General features: G+C 48.5%; 1 protein-coding gene across 1 annotated transcript in view; it reads right to left on the bottom strand.

Moving 5' to 3' along the window:
* The window catches only part of LOC124596493 (caskin-2), a 967,843-nt gene extending 952,088 nt beyond the window's left edge, over positions 1 to 15,755 (bottom strand). The window contains exon 1 of the mRNA XM_047135646.1: positions 15,463 to 15,755. The gene's annotated coding sequence lies outside the window, so the exon portion shown is untranslated. The remainder of the gene's footprint in view (positions 1 to 15,462) is intronic.
* Between the last annotated feature and the right edge of the window lie 234 nt (positions 15,756 to 15,989).

Below are 15,989 nucleotides of genomic sequence, written 5' to 3'. Positions count from 1 at the left end.
CAGCGATCGGCAACAGTTCTTACAGACTGGCCCACATAATTTTTGCCGCACTCGCAAGGAATGCTATAAATTCTCGGTACTCTCAGGCCGAGATTATCTTTCACGGGTCGCAACATTTCCTTAATCTTCCTGGGTGGCTCAGGACTCTGCCGATCGTGTTGGTCGTTGCACCGCAGAATGGTAGCCGCGCGAAGTGTTCGTCCTCGTGATCTGTTCGAACAGTGTCCTTCCTTGGTTTCTTCGCCAGAGTAGATCTGACATCACGTTCAGAATAACCATTTTTTCTGAATACCGTCGTCAGATGGTTAATCTCGGAGACGAGATGATCCTTGTCCGAAATAGTCCTTGCTCTGTGTACCAAGGTATTCAGCATAGCTCTCTTCTCAGCTGGGTAGTGAAAACTATGTGCGTTTAGATATAAATCTGTATGCGTCGGTTTTCTGTACACAGAATGTCCGAGACGTCCAACTGATTTTCGCTCCACCAGCACATCTAAGAAGGGTAGCTCCCCATCCTTCTCCACCTCCACTGTAAATCTTATGTTCTGGTGTACAGCATTCGAATGATCAACAAACTGCTGCAGTGCCTCATTTCCATGTGGTCAGATTAAAAATGTATCGTCAACATACCTGAAGAAGCAGAATGGACGTAAGGGAGCACTGTTAAACGCTCGTTCTTCGAAATCCGCCATGAAAAAGTTAGCTATGGCTGGTGACAGTGGCGAACCCATGGCTGTTCCGTCAGTAATTTCATAATATTTTCCACCATACAAAAGATAGGTGGTCGTCAAAGTGCGTCGAGATAACTTCAGTATTTCAGGAGAGAAATGAGCAGCCAACAGTTTTAACGTATCTTCCACCGGTACCTTTGTAAACAAAGAGACCGCATGTAGGCTATCATGATGTCATTCGGACCCATCCTCATCTGCTTTATGATGTCAACAAACATTTTTGAGTTATTAATATGATGGCTACAGGTGCTAATAATGTGGATAAGTATTTTGCCAACCGATATGTAGGAGACCCAATAGCACTAACAATATAATCTCAACGGGATCCCATCCTTATGGACCTTGGGTAGACCGTATAACCTAGGTGGCCTTGGTGCTCTTGCACTTGATTGTGTACGATACAACAAAATTCCACAAAACAATTCTTTCTTTTGTCAAATAAATTATGTTTCTTCTTCTTATTACTATTATTATTGGCAGTGGCTGTAGTTGTATAAACATGTTGATAAGCGTAACTGCTAAACGTCAGATGCTATTAATTTCATACTGTCAAATTTATATGAATCTGAAAATTTGTGAACGCCCGGAACGTATAGTGACGAGCGGCCACTGTTGCTGCCTCTTAACTGTTAGGATGCTCGATGCACTGTATTTATTGTTGTAGGTGTTTACAGGTATGTTGGTGCACAAGTTAGCCAGCATTTTTCACGACGTTACGTGCTCACCACGGCCTTACCGCTCTCGAAGCAGCAAGCGATCTACGAGTACAGATACCACAAATATTACATACAGCTCGTGTAATCCACGCACTACTAAGTACAGGCTGTTCAGAACAGCTTTCCTCCGGACATTTGTGTGTTTATTTCGTCGTTTGTTCCCTATCTCAATCTTGCGTTTCACATTGGCTGTTCTATATCTAGTGGATTCGAAGGCAACATTTTCGTACAATGCGTCCGATATTCTCCCCTGCGCCCTATTCTCGTCCAGACTGCTGCACCGGAGCATTCGCAAAGGCGCCAGGGCAGCAGCCAGGTGGCCAGGTCCGTGTCCACGTGTCAGGCAAGCGCTAGCGGAGTGCACAGTCAGACGACTAAACAGCTGTGGTTGTAAGTGGCGTTCGGCGGAGGAGGCAGCCGGCCCCCGCGTACGACACGGCGACGTCATCGACAGTAAACGACGTGGCAGCGCAAGTCGAAAGGGCTGTGGGCAACTCAGGAGGGCTCAGACGTGGACGTAAAACGGGAGCAACTAGGCAGGAAGCCTGCAGCCGATAAAAGACCGGCGTTAGGTGACGATGAGGTAGGACAGGAAATGCGAATCGTGACATACGTAAATCAGTGAGACATAAACCAAATAGACAAAGCTGTAGTACGAGGTATAGAACAGAGAACGATTGTGCAGACTCCTACTCCGAGTAAAGACAGCAAAACGTGGCTTCAAACAATAACAGATCCAGGTCCTTACGTTGCATTCATCGAAGCGAAAACTGACAACATAGGTAAGTTCCATGCTATGGCCATTGCCAAATTGTTTCACGAACATATGCTGGAAGTCAGAGGGCAGGTTTGAAACACCGCAGCAGTAATAAGAAACAGGTTAAAGGTGGGAGTGAGAACGGCCAACGCGGCGAACAGAATAATGAGGTCGCAGACATTAGTCGATCGCTAGCTAGAATTGTATACACGACACCACCCAGTCTATAAACAGGGAGTGATACGAGGGGTGGATGTAGATCCTGACACAGACGAGCTAATGCACGAAATAAAATCGTTAGTGGAAGTGAGACTGAATAAAATGGTCTTACAAAACAATACTAAAGGTGACCTGAAACATGAAACACGTGTTCAAACTACCTCAGAATGTGTGAGTACATTTACTGTACGCGATGCTCAGTGGAACCTTGCAACCCGTGCGCGTATGTTACTTACGAAGACAATGCCGCAGCAAACCCACGTGTGACGTGAGTGCTGCTGCTCACCGAACGTCTCTGAATCGGACTCGATGTCCTAAGTGAATCGAAAGGAGAGTACGTCACTAATACTTTTCAGTTCAAGAAGCACTGGACATCTTACGCTCAAGTCGCTGCACATCACTGGAACTGCTCGCCCACACTCAACAACAGATCGAATGTACTCCCTGACGTGGCTCTATAGGAAGCGACACTGCGAACGAGTCATTGGGTGGGACGCACGCGCCGCGCACCTGCAGAACAGGAGTAGAGGAGGAAATGCCTGAGCTACGTGACAGCTGAGTGCGGACTCTGTGGTGATACGCCGACACAGGGACTAGCCGAGGGTGCAGTAGCGATCAATCCGTAAGTTCCCAAGCAAACGATAAGCAATGGCTGCGAGGGAGTAAACTTCTAATACGAATAGTGGAGCGGATAAAAACACGCGATTGAACTAATAAACATCCGGGAGCTAGTTGAGGAACAGGAAATCCGGCGTATGAATATTGAAACCTTTACAAAAACCTAAGTACACAATGGAACGACATTAAATTACATGCCGTTACCGAAATATGAAAACTGCCTCCCCTGAAAACTTCACCTTTTCCAAGCTATCAAGTTGTAGGAGCTGACAGAGAGGCTCAGCAATCTTGATCCGTGATTACGTAACTTACAAATGGGTCGAAGTCAACAACACAGTCGGGGAACTGGAGGCAAGAAGCACTGGACATATTAAAAAAACAGCAGTTGCTATTGAAGTAACCATTGCGATTAAAAATATATCATTTCATTCAGAGCTCAAAATGCACAGACAAATAAGGAGACGATTCTCCGTAGATTACAGCAAGCGGATGCCCCTAAAGCGATTTTCAGAGATGTCAGAACACGCCACCCTACGTGGGGTTGTAGACGGGTTGACGAAGGGGGAAAATGATTCTGGAAATACTCGATGAAGAGAATTTAGTAATGTTGAGTGATGGCTGGGCGAGTCGCACCAGTGTTGCTAGTCAAGGAAAATCAGCGGCCGACCTAGCGTTACTGGACCAGTCTACCTGGCTTCTGCCCGCTGCCAGACCCACTCGTATCATCGGATAGCCTGCCTACCGCTTGCACGGTCACGAATGGCTCGTTTTGATATTCGTATGGGGATAGGGGGTACTCGGAAAGGTGACTGGGAGGCGTGCAAGAAATGCGTGCCGTGCGATACGACACAGAAGCGCTCACACGCGGCTGCAGGGGGCTCTCGCACGGCTTGTACAAGGGCCTTGTCTGTGCTCCGACACCGGCCTCCGGGGGCACGGTGCGACGCGGAATGCCACGACGTACATGTGATACGGACGGAGGCATTAAGGCGCTACAACGAACTCACCACATTACTAAATTACCTCGCCTTCAAAGGTGCAATAGCGAAAGCCAAACGTACTTTGGAACAAAAGCGAAGAATAAGTTGAGAGGACTTCCGTTTGACTTTCACTAAAGAAACAGCGGTCACAGAAATCTGGCACGGAGGACCACGCAACGGGGCGCTCGTACATCGGAGGAAGTGTTGGAGGGAATACTGCAGAAACTGGCTCACACTACGATGGATCCCAGACCTCAGTAAAAGGTGCGCGGGTTCGGCCGATGAGCTTTTGCAATCGTATAGCCTGACAGAGACGGGCAAAGCAGCAGTAAATGGGGAACGTACAGCACCGGGCCCTGACCATAACAGTTACGAAATGCTCTGCCACCTCCCACGACTGGCAAAACAACTCCTGCTTAATATCCTGAAGAGAGTATGGGATCCGTCCACGAAACTATTAACAACAGTGGCGAGTAAGAAACGAGACGACGAAAGAAATAACGTCGAATCGTATAGACCGACAACGTTGTTAACGTGGAAATACAAAACATTAGAAAGGTTGATTAAGTATAGATTGAAGTCGTGGGCGGACAGGCGTTTTGGCGCCGTAACAATTTGGGTTTGAAAGAGCAATGGGCACAAACCAAATTCTAATGCTTTTAATAACCGACATTCACATATCCGCAAGTGAAAGTAAATACTTATTGGCAACTTTCTTGGAGTTAACAACAGCCTACGACTTTGGTTCGATACCGATATTAACACATAAGCTAAATAACTAAGGTATGCCCAAAAGATTTGCTCACCGTCTACAAGAGGTATTATCGCACCGACAAATCGCCACTAGAAATGGCCCACAAACAATCGGACTGCAGATGACGAGTGCGGCTTGTCGCAAGATTCTAATTTGTGCCCACCGCTTTCCAACCTCTACAGCAGGGCTATCATGACCTGGTGCGGGATAACAATAACGTCTTGCAATCTGCTGCCCATCTCTGCACATATGCAACCGGAAAGATTGAATCTGACCACTGACACATTAGGACAGCTAGTGAACAATTTCCAGTGTTGGCTGTTAAATAACTCACTCGAAACATCTCCTAGTAACACCTCCGTCTGTGTATTCACTAGACACAGATGTACCGTCTCGAATCAAATAAAAGTAGCGTCATGTACGTTTCCAGTGAAGAAAATTGTCAAATATTTAGGCCTGGAAATAGACCGCAAACTAACATGGTGCGTACATGTTAAAAGAGTAAACAGAAAAGTGCGAAAGAGCAGTAAATATGCGAATATCCTAGGGGAGCAGTTACGGATATTGCCTGGGTTGGGGGGGGGGGGGGGGGGCACCCCAATGTGCATCTACAGGGGACTTATTCGTCCCTCCCTGGACTATGCATGCATCCGCAAGCAAGTCCACCCTACTTAAACTGGACAAAATACAGTGTAAAGCGCTCCGCACCTGCGTCACTGCGATTAAAGTGGCGCCAACGAACGTACTGCTGTGGGATACACCAGAACCACCACTACACCTCTGACGGCTTCATCTCGCCCCTAAGTCATGTTAGAACGTAGCCAGCTTACGAGAGCGTCGTTTACGCAGAATATCCGGAACGCGGCAATCCACTAGACAAGCGTCGACATAATTATGTTCTACATTACTTTGAAACAGAATAGCTGCAGCACAAAGTGACGCACGCTGCACCTCTGCCGTTATCACACATCCCTCGCTCAAATCAAACAACTCAATGATATCTGTGATAACGCTTCGAGAACGTGATGGCGGTACGAGACTTAGAACATGTAACGGATGCCAAAAATGCAAATAGCACCGGATGTGCGTTCGTAGACAACGTAAGCTCGGGATGTTATAAATTACCGGAAGATCTGTCTATTACGACGCCGGAGGCAGTGGCCACTTTAGCAGCACTTTACGTACTCAGAAAAATGCATTGAGAGCAAAATTATCATCTTAGCCGACTCCCGAGCAGCAGTCAGATCTGGCAGAAAGAATTTACACAGTGACACAAGAGTCCAGTCATTCGTGAAATTATCCAGCAATCGAGCGGGCTACAAAATCAACAGAGAGAAGTAACAAAGGCCGCAGCGGGATGCGCCGACCAGCCCAGCCGGCTAAAAGCAGGCGTGGCTCGTGGACCGGCGTGTCCGCACGCGGGCGTCAGACGTCGATGGGGGCGGGGCGGGGCGGCGAGCGGGGTGCACGAGCCGGCGGCGGAGGGGGGCGTCACACCGCGACACAGCCCGTGCTCCCGGCGGCAGCATTTTCTGTATACCACCAATGCAAGAACGAAATTCAGTAGAGCTCGTTTTAAAAAAACATTTGCACGCCCAGGGACTGATCGACAGGCCTCTTCGTACTTGTGGAAATGAAGGAGACGCGAACTGTATAATATATTAGGACGTCCTGAACAGACGGACAGGGCAGACGAGACACTAAATCAACTGAGTGCTATGGGGTACAAAGCCGCCCCCCCCCCTCCCACTGCGTTATCACTATTTAGGTGGCAACAGACGTCAGGGTGTACGATACGAATCCGCGTACTGAGCGCCCTGGGAGTGTGCGTGTGATCAGTCGCATCGAAATGTAGGTCCCGCGAGTACGGAGGAGGAGGCGAGAGCGGAAGCGAAAAAATTGCTGCTCCGCCTGCAAGCAGAACCCCACTCACCCAACACGTCAAGTCAATTCTAGTTGTACACAATGATTTGTTTAAAATAATACACCTGACGTTGTAACTGCCTCATATATATTAAATTCTGCACACAGATAAGCGGAGTGTATACACACCAATTTTATGAAATTTATACTTCTTTTGCTATAACTGCGTTGAAATTTGTACATAGATAATAATCATAAGTCATAGTCGTTGCTGATGTGCTTAGTTGTTTGTAATGTCATTAAACCAAAAGCGAAAGCAAACAAATAAAAGAAAAACTTGTGTCGGTGGCACCGAGGGTGTTCCCGAACTGGGGGCGGGGGGGGGGGGGGGGGGGGTTCTGAGAGGGACAGTTGCCCATTTCACTTCGCGCACGCGTTAATGTTGCACTCCCGCGTGATCACGCCACAGGAGGGCGGAAAAGAGGAGGGACGAAAAAGCGTACGTTCAAATTTCGTCGAGTGTTTTGGACGGTACCTTGTAGTTCCAACCAGTACTCGAGAGCAGAAATTGAAGTCGCGCTGCAGCCGAAAGGCGTGCCATTACGTTCGAAAGGTATGCAGCCGCCTAATATCGTTAGAGACGGGTCGTAACGTCCTAGGGCGCCACATTTCTGTTGCGCATCGCACGGCGATCTATCGTTTTCGACCGACAATGTGCGGCAATCGATGCCCCAGGGAAAGGGGTGGTTTCGTTCGGCCCCTTTTGCCACTTTCCGAGGCTTTTTCGCGTCGGTTCTGAACGGCGGAGTGTGTCAAATGTTTTCCACGCCCAGTCGTAAGTGCAATGCGTGATTTAAACGCTGGGTGTCGCGGTTCTGACATCCACAGCAGAGACCTCAAAAGAAGTAGTGGAAGGCGTGTGCGAGCGGCTGCGACGCCCTTCCGTCATCTGACAGGTCCGCGGTGGCACGACATTGGGTGGCAGTGTGCGTCGTTACAGCTGGGCTGTGGCCCATCCCCCGCACGTGTGGACACCCGTCATCCAGCCCGAGGACGACGTCGCAGGGCGGCACGCTTGTGCAGCGTCACACGGGAAGGTCCAGCCAAATTCCCAGCTCACGCGTCACAATGGCACAACATTACGGGGTGATCCTTTAATTTTGTTACGCAGTGTAATTATTAGCTACCACTTGCTCTGTATGTGGTACCACAAATCCAGTCCCACCATCAGATATATGTTTAACGTTATACGGTGCTGTGTACACAAAACTCGACGGCAGGAATCCGGCTCCAGTAAGACGCGGTACGCGTGCGGCGGCCTCGCCGGCGGCTCGCTGTGTTCTGCCTGCAGCTGCACTGGCGGCTGCTCCAGCTACAAGAGGCGTGGCGTGTCGGGAGCGGCGCACAACTGCCAGCAGCGGCTACCGCCGGCCACTCCAGCTATCACACACTTTCAAAATAACGATTCACCTGCATTCTTCGCCAGAGAATCACCTTCCTTTTTTGTTTCTTAGCGACAATTATCGCCACAATTTCACACACGGATCGGAGTCACAATTTTATCGATGGCCGAGGCTCCAGAGGAAGGGAGAAGGTCCCGTCGACGCTGAGATCGTCGCCGCGTCGCCTTAAGCTACTTCAGGGAAACCACGGGACGAGCGACACGGGAAAGATATTTGGACGGCCGTTTCCAACTGCGTCATTTCTCTCGGTCGACAATTCGACCGTAATTATGTCTGTCTCCAGACAGAAACATACTGGTACCACTGTAAGTGCGCGAAATAACCTCGCACCGGCTAAAGCCTTCAAACTGGTCGCCAGTGCGTGACATTTCATTACTGTCTGCTGTTCCCATACTGCGAGCGTACTCCGCCTATTCTTCCTCTACTTCTTCAAATCAAATGAACCAAATCAAATAAATGCTTCGTTATAAGATTTTTTAAAAATTTATTTAATAACACGACGAACAGATACGAACCTGAGAGGCACTAGTGTAATCTTTCGATTAGGGTCGCTGTACACAATAAAATGCCCGGCGAGCAGTGAGGAAGTGTGTTGGTACGTAGGAAGAGCCGAGGATAACCGCTGTAAGCGCCCACAAAAGATGAGGCAAGAGCAAATGATAAAGACCTCGGTCAATGTTTTGTCACCTTATGTCTTGAGTTATAGTGGAGAGAAGACGTGTTTAGATATGAGATGCGTGTTGTAGGTTTCACGGTATCTGAATAATAATTTTTCTCAGTGCAAAAATATGAGGCCTTTTCATTTTCTTCCGCGCACCACGAAAAGGTCATGTCACCTCCTACGGCCTGCAAATTAGGAACAAGTCCGATGAAAATGAAAATTACATTACCTACAAGGTCAATTGTAAGTTTTGCGGCTTCGGAAGAAGGAGAAGCACCTAACAGGAGTGTATAGATCTTGACTACATGAAAGTAAGTTCACCTTAAAACGGACTCAACGGAAACAAAGCATAAAATTCCAAAATTTGGGCATTAATTGAAAATAATTGATTTCTATTAATTTCTTTATTTATGTACCCTTTCTTCTTATTATTGTTATATATGCACAGGAGTTCTGAACGAGAAGTGAGAAGCCGAGAAAAGAGCGACGTTAACGGGTTATGTTAGACGCACTATGAGAAAATGGTGAGCTCACGAGGTGGCATAACGATTAACTGCACTTGAATGCAGGTAAGGCGGCAGACACGATGCACGAAAGGAATATTACTTTCTATGGGCAACAAGACCGAAAGGATTTTTGCCTGTTTGCGTTCCTGGTTCACTGACAAGGGAACCTCCCCATCGCACCCCCCTCAGATTTAGTTATAAGTTGGCACAGTGGATAGGCCTTGAAAAACTGAACACAGATCAATCGAGAAAACAGGAAGAAGTTGTGTGGAACTATGAAAAAATAAGCAAAATATACAAACTGAGTAGTCCATGCGAAGATAAGCAACATCAAGGATAATCTGCACTCAGGAGCGCCGTGGTCTCGTGGTTAGCGTGAGCAGCTGCGGAACGAGAGGTCCTCGGTTCAAATCTCCCCTCAAGTGAAAAGTTGTTCCTTATTTTCGCAAAGTAATGATCTGTCCATTCGTTCATTGGCGTCTCTGTTCACTGTAATAAGTTTAGAGTGTGTTTTGCGACTGCACCGCAAAACCGTGCGATTAATAGACGAAAGGACGTGCCTCTCCAATGGGAACCGAAAACATTTGACCGCAAGGTCATAGGTCAACCGATTCCTCCCCAGGAAATCACGTCTGATATATTCTATACGACACTGGTGACGGCATGTGCGTCACATGACAGGAATATGTTGTCGACCCACCTAACTTGTACACTTGGCGAATGGGTAAAAAGATTCTACATTGCCCGATTTAGGTTTTCTTGTGGGTGTGAGAATTACTCCCAAAAAACTGATGAAAACATAAGAGTTTGTCACATAAACTGCAACAAATGAATCCAACAGTTTCACAGTCGCACACTTTTGCCTGTACTCTGCCAAAACATATGTTTTTAACGTTTTCAAATTTTTCCTTGTGTAGACCGTCAAATCCTGCATGTGTGTGTGTGTGTGGTGGTCTTAAGTCCTGAGACTGGTTTGATGCAGCTCTCCATGCTACTCTATCCTGTGCAAGCTTCTTCATCTCCCAGTACCTACGGGAAACTACATCCTTCTGAATCTGCTTAGTGTATTCATCTCTTGGTGTCCCTCGAATTGTAAGGTCCAGAAACTTAACTCCTCCTACAACTGAAAGCGATATCGTCACGAAGATGCGGTTTTCCTGATCTATTCTCGTCATTTGTTCACGAAACCCGTCGAGGAGATTTACTTTCATCACGGACAAATACTGCTTACACTTTATTACAATGAAACTAATATTTCAGATCATACTCTGCGTTCTTTACGTGTTCCTCGTGTTATTTACTTGCTGAGATTGCGAGAGCCGCTACAGTTTCGCGAGAAACGCCGAGTCGCGGCAGCGTTCACTAATCCCGCCCCTGCTGCTGCGACAGGAGGCGAGTTGGTCGTTTCCGTGATTCTGCTTCCACCCCTACATTCGTCTATTGGCGAAATCAAAGAGAGCAGCAAAAATAAAGCCCGAAAGAAGAATTTCGGTCTAAGCTTCTGTCAGCAATTAATTTTGACAAAACCAGAAACTACATTTCATTATTTTACAACGGCCTCTAAAAACGAACAAGAGAAATAAGTTAAAAACTGTTCATCGTTTACTCTACAAAAAGCCCAGAAAATTAGTTTTATGAAAACCAAACACTAGGCCGACAAAATTTGGAGCAACATTAAGGAAATGAGCGCGTGACAAAACACTGGTTGGAGTGACCCTTCAGTAGTGACCGCCGACCTGGGAAGAGCGGCTCGCCTCGTCGTCACTCGTTTAGAAAGCACGGGGGCGCGCGCTGCGGCGCCACGGAGCGCGGGCGACGCCTGCCGGTTGCAAGTAATCCCGCTGTAGACAGGCGGTGTTGCCTGGCATCGCCAGAGGACCGTACGGGAATTTAGAAATACTGGACACAAAATCTGCACTCGGTATAGTGACTGGTAGCAGGATGAATCGAAGAGACGAGGGGAAATAATCCGATAGCGGCCGATGACAAGAGTAATGGCGAACATCCGAAGAACGCTGCATAGTACAACTAGTATAGAGTGTGAGGATACCGTGGTCATTTGCGCACACAGAGCAGTACAGTCGGTGTTAGGGATGTGGGCTGGAGCAGCTTCCTGCGCCGCGGCGTACCCAGCTGCCGTGCCGCGCGCCGCGGGTCGCGGACTTCGACAACAGGCGAGGGTCTGACTCTGATGACGTGTCTTGCACTGGCTTCTTAATAGCTCAGCAACAGCTGCCGTACCATACTCAAGTAATGTTCGATTTTTTTTAATGATCTATCATTCAGTAGCGTGTGGGTCCGCGATGAAAGGAGAAAGGTAACGATAGCCCTCCGCAGCCCTCACATCCGACGTCTGATCTCTGCCGCCACCGGCAAGACGTTGGGGAGCTCACGTGAAAACGGATACAAGGATTAGCAGACACAGAGCTGTCGTATCGAGACTGAATATTGCAACACCCACATCCTCCAAAAATAAACGACAATGTATCTATTTAAAAAAGCAGGTAAAAACTAGCTTCACATCTTCCTGAGAATGAAACTGACTGCAGCGGAGCAAAGTCACTTGTAGAAATCAAACACACAGTGAAACTTTTTTCGGGGAAGAAAGCGTGGCATGGTAGAAAATACAGTCTTATCAACCTGCCTACAGATCAGCACTGACATGCTCTTCACCTTCGTGACTGTCGAAAGTGGGACAATGGGTTCCGACGAGCAACACATCACTGGTGTTGCCGTCGATTCCTCGTGTGGTGCGCTCCCCAGTCACGCAGGCATCGGCTCTTGCGCCGTTCTTCTCTGCAGTTCACCGTTGTCAGACCGCGAAAAGAAGGGAGTCGCTCCACTAGGCAACACTCACTCACACGACTGTCGGAGCTCTCCTTACACCCACCACACGTGTCACCTGCCAGTGAGCACTGCTCCACACACCAAGTACAACCACAACTACAGTCGAGGACAAGCTTTTTGAAAAATGCCCAGGAGCGTGTGCGCAAGCGCCAGAAAAAACTCGTCTGGACCAATGAAAAGGAAGGGGGGGAGTGAATCAACCCCACTGATGATATTACTCCTGTATGTCAGTACGGTTCGACTGCCTCAAGTACCCTTATAGACAAATGGTGGAAATTGGCATATCCACAGTCAGTTTAGTTAAGGGGGGCAGGACGTCAAACTGGCCGACTGGAGCAGGAGAGGTACCACAGGACATTTCATTGCCACTATCTATACTTTCACAAATAAATTCACAAACGCCTGTCAGCATGACCAGGAAGGATTCAGGATGCACACTCATAGCAGTGCAAGTTCAAAAACTTAACAAAACAATGTTTTTACATGTGAAATTTCATCTTTTTTTCACTTACTATTGGCTGCATTTGTTGCTATAGGTACACTTTTCTTCATAAGTAAGAGAGATTCTTCGATGAATTTTGCACAGCATACAAACCATACTTACAACTGTATGAAACTCCAGAGTATTTAATATGCGAAAAAATGAATTAGCTGTTACACTTTAAACTTTATGTTTAGAAAAAGCTCAAATTTTATAGTTAATTATGTCAATTTTTACCACACTTTTTAATAAGTTTGGAAAAATCTAGAGTTTTGCATTAAGCAGTTTGTGTGGAAAATTCATCGAATAATCTCTATTAGTTATGAAGAAAAGGCCGGCCGTTGTGGCCGAGCGGTTCTAGGCGCTTCAGTCCGGAACCGCGCTGCTGCTACGGTCGCAGGTTCGAATCCTGCCTCGGGCATGGATGTGTGTGATGTCCTTAGGTTAGTTAGGTTTAAGTAGTTCTAAGTTCTAGGGGACTGATGACCTCAGATGCTAAGTCCCATAGTGCTCAGAGCCATTTGAACCATTTTTTTATGAAGAAAAGTGTACCTATAGCAACAAATGCAGGCAATAGTAAGTGACAAAAATTATGAAATTTCACATGTAAAAACATTATTTTGTTACGTTTTTGAACTTACACTGCTATGAGTGTGCATCCTAAGTTCTTCCTGGTCGTGGTGACAGTCTTGTGAATATATTTGTGAAAGTATAGATAGTGGAAATTAAGACGTCCTGTGGTGCCTCTGCTGCTCCGAATCGGCTCGTTTGAAGTCCTGTCCCCCTTACATGAATAGCTGGAGTGAATACTGAACACTCAGTCAGCGTCTTATACTCGAACCCGTCTACAAAAAGCGTGCCGGCCGACGTGGCGGGCCTACTGCTACAGCGACGGACACGGCAGTAACAGGCTGTACACCGTGTTGTTAAACAGTGTGTAAAGTATAACATTTAATAAAATTTAGCACGATCTTTTCTTAGGTTGTACAGACTGTATTTCTTGTGACACACACTAACTGAAATGAGCAGCCACACGTCTGTAGGCATTCCGGCGTTCACGCCCTACCCTCTGGTGTAATACGGTTCCACACCGTACGTGTCAGACCAGCCTGTTGCCGTAACACACGCACGCACTGACGCAACAGCACGACACAAAACACCGCGGTGACAGCAGCATCCGCGCTCCAAACCCAGCACGTCGCTTTTCTACAGCTGCTGTACACGCGCCTGCACTCCGCAAGCGAGTGCAGTGTGCGTGGCAGTGGGTACATACCTCGTGGCTGTCCGAGCTTAGCTGCTTTACTCGATTCGTTGCGATGCCAGTGTCAAAGCCCTAATACGACGACTCCTGTACGTTATTCCTTTCCGCGACCCTGACTGCCGCGGCAATAGAATCGTATCGCATAGTCTTCCCGGTATAACCGTTTTCTAAATTTATGGAACAAGATCTCGCGAGTAATGCATAATTTGTCTTCTAAAGGTTGCTGCATAATCTTCTTAATTACAAGTGTTATACTGTTGTAGGGACTGTATTAACTCGTTTGTAGTATCTTAAGGAAATCCGGAGTAAAGTTAAAAACAAACTAAAATCTAAGCCCTGCTTTCATAATCGTCTTTGTGTGGTTTTAACTCACGGAGGAGAATTAATTTCAAGATGAATTACCGCTACGGACTTGACGCCGACGAAACGTCTCGAAACAGATTAAGTTTCGGATATCGCGCAGCTGCTGCGTATTGGCAATTAACGACCTGTGCTAATTTTTCTGTTTCCACGGAAACTGTTTTAACGAAGCGAAGAAAGCTGCTAGCGACGTGTGCCTGCGAGTTCGTTCCATCTGTGCTTTCCCCTTGTTAAGGATTCTCTAGGACGTCCCCGAAAGTCTGACCGTGTTGCACGACGTTTACGCGAGCGGCGCGGCGCGGCGCAGCTGCGGCCGGCCCTGGTGCACGTAGCTGCAGCTGTAGCTGCGTGCGCCCGCCAGCTGCTGTGCTTCGGAAGCGCCCCTGCCGACTGCGTGCCGGCGACCTACTCGCAGACTCACCTCGCGCCTGCTTCTCTGCTACCTGGTCCGCCGCCTTTGTCACGAGACGCTAGCTGTTCCGGAACAGCCGCTGTTCCTCACCTCTTTCAATTGCGCAATGCCTCGCGACTTTCACTCAGCAGGAATGGCTGCCAACCGCCTTTAAAGCATTGGCAAGCAATCTACTGCGCCCGTACCGCTACGAAATCAGAGGATTCTTTTCTTTTTTTCTGCAAATCTTTAAGTTGTTTTGGATATTAATATAATTACGTAACCAGTAATTGTTTATTTACAGTGCACGTTCAGATATTCGGAATACATTTCTTTTTACGTTTGTCTGTCCAAACGGCTCGTGCTAACAGCCACCCGCTGTCGGTATCTGGTGAAATTGTGCAAATTCGACACGTCAATATCGCAGTCAGCAATACGGACCTCCACGAAATATGCCACGGATATAACAATGGCCGACGTTTTTCACTCCCTAAACGTATCTGAACGACTTTCCTCGATGAAATTTTGGACAAAAGGCGTCAACGATCCAGTCAGCCTCTTCTGACACTCGTAAGAGCATCAGATGGCTCCCATTTGCGAGCACCAAGCCGAGGTGGTGGAGTGATCGGTTACTGACAACGGTACAGTTAAGTTGTTAGAGGAGGATCTGTTTGACAACGAATGACAAGTGCTTCGTACAACGACAGCAGCGCTTGGCTCTCGCTAATGAGGGAAACGTGTATGAGCACACGCCCTCACTGACGCCGCGTCGAAGCACCCACCAGAAAGATTCGGCGAGCGCACGCGGCGGCGGGCTTGGCTGGCGGCGCGCGCCACACACCAGCAGCCACTTACCGCTTATTCTCCGCATAGCAGCGCCGGCCGGTGTCCGCTCCTCGAGGTACGTATCCACACTCGGCTGTTTCTTTTCCCCTGGTGGTGCACAACGAGGAAATGGAAGCAGCGGTTCGCTACACACACCACACGCTCAGCACTGCACAGTCGGCTGCAATCAGCCGGGGCCCGTCTCCATGCCGGCACACACTCGCACTTATACACACCCGCACACACGCGCGCGCACAGCACCCGCGACCGCACACCGCGCCGCGTCCCGTAACGTCGCGCCGCGTCACGTCCGCCGCTGCCGAGCCGAGCGACCACGGCGACGCGCTGCGTGGCGACTGGCGGAAGGCGGCGGAGAGCCAGCAGGCGAGGCAGCCATGGGTCTAGCGGGGGGGGGGGGGGGGGGGGGGGGGGGGGGGGGGCGGTTGGTCGGGCGGCGAGTGGAGGGGAGGGGAGCCCCGCTGCTCGATAAGAGAGGCGAGCGCCCCACCGGCTGCCTGCGCATGCGCCGCGCGTCACCTCCGCTTCCACCTGGTCCT

Source organism: Schistocerca americana, chromosome 2 (assembly GCF_021461395.2).
Source record: "Schistocerca americana isolate TAMUIC-IGC-003095 chromosome 2, iqSchAmer2.1, whole genome shotgun sequence".
Classification (NCBI taxonomy): domain Eukaryota; kingdom Metazoa; phylum Arthropoda; class Insecta; order Orthoptera; family Acrididae; genus Schistocerca; species Schistocerca americana.
The sequence above is the reverse complement of the archived record's forward strand: the minus strand, read 5'-3'. Positions and strand labels throughout refer to the sequence as shown.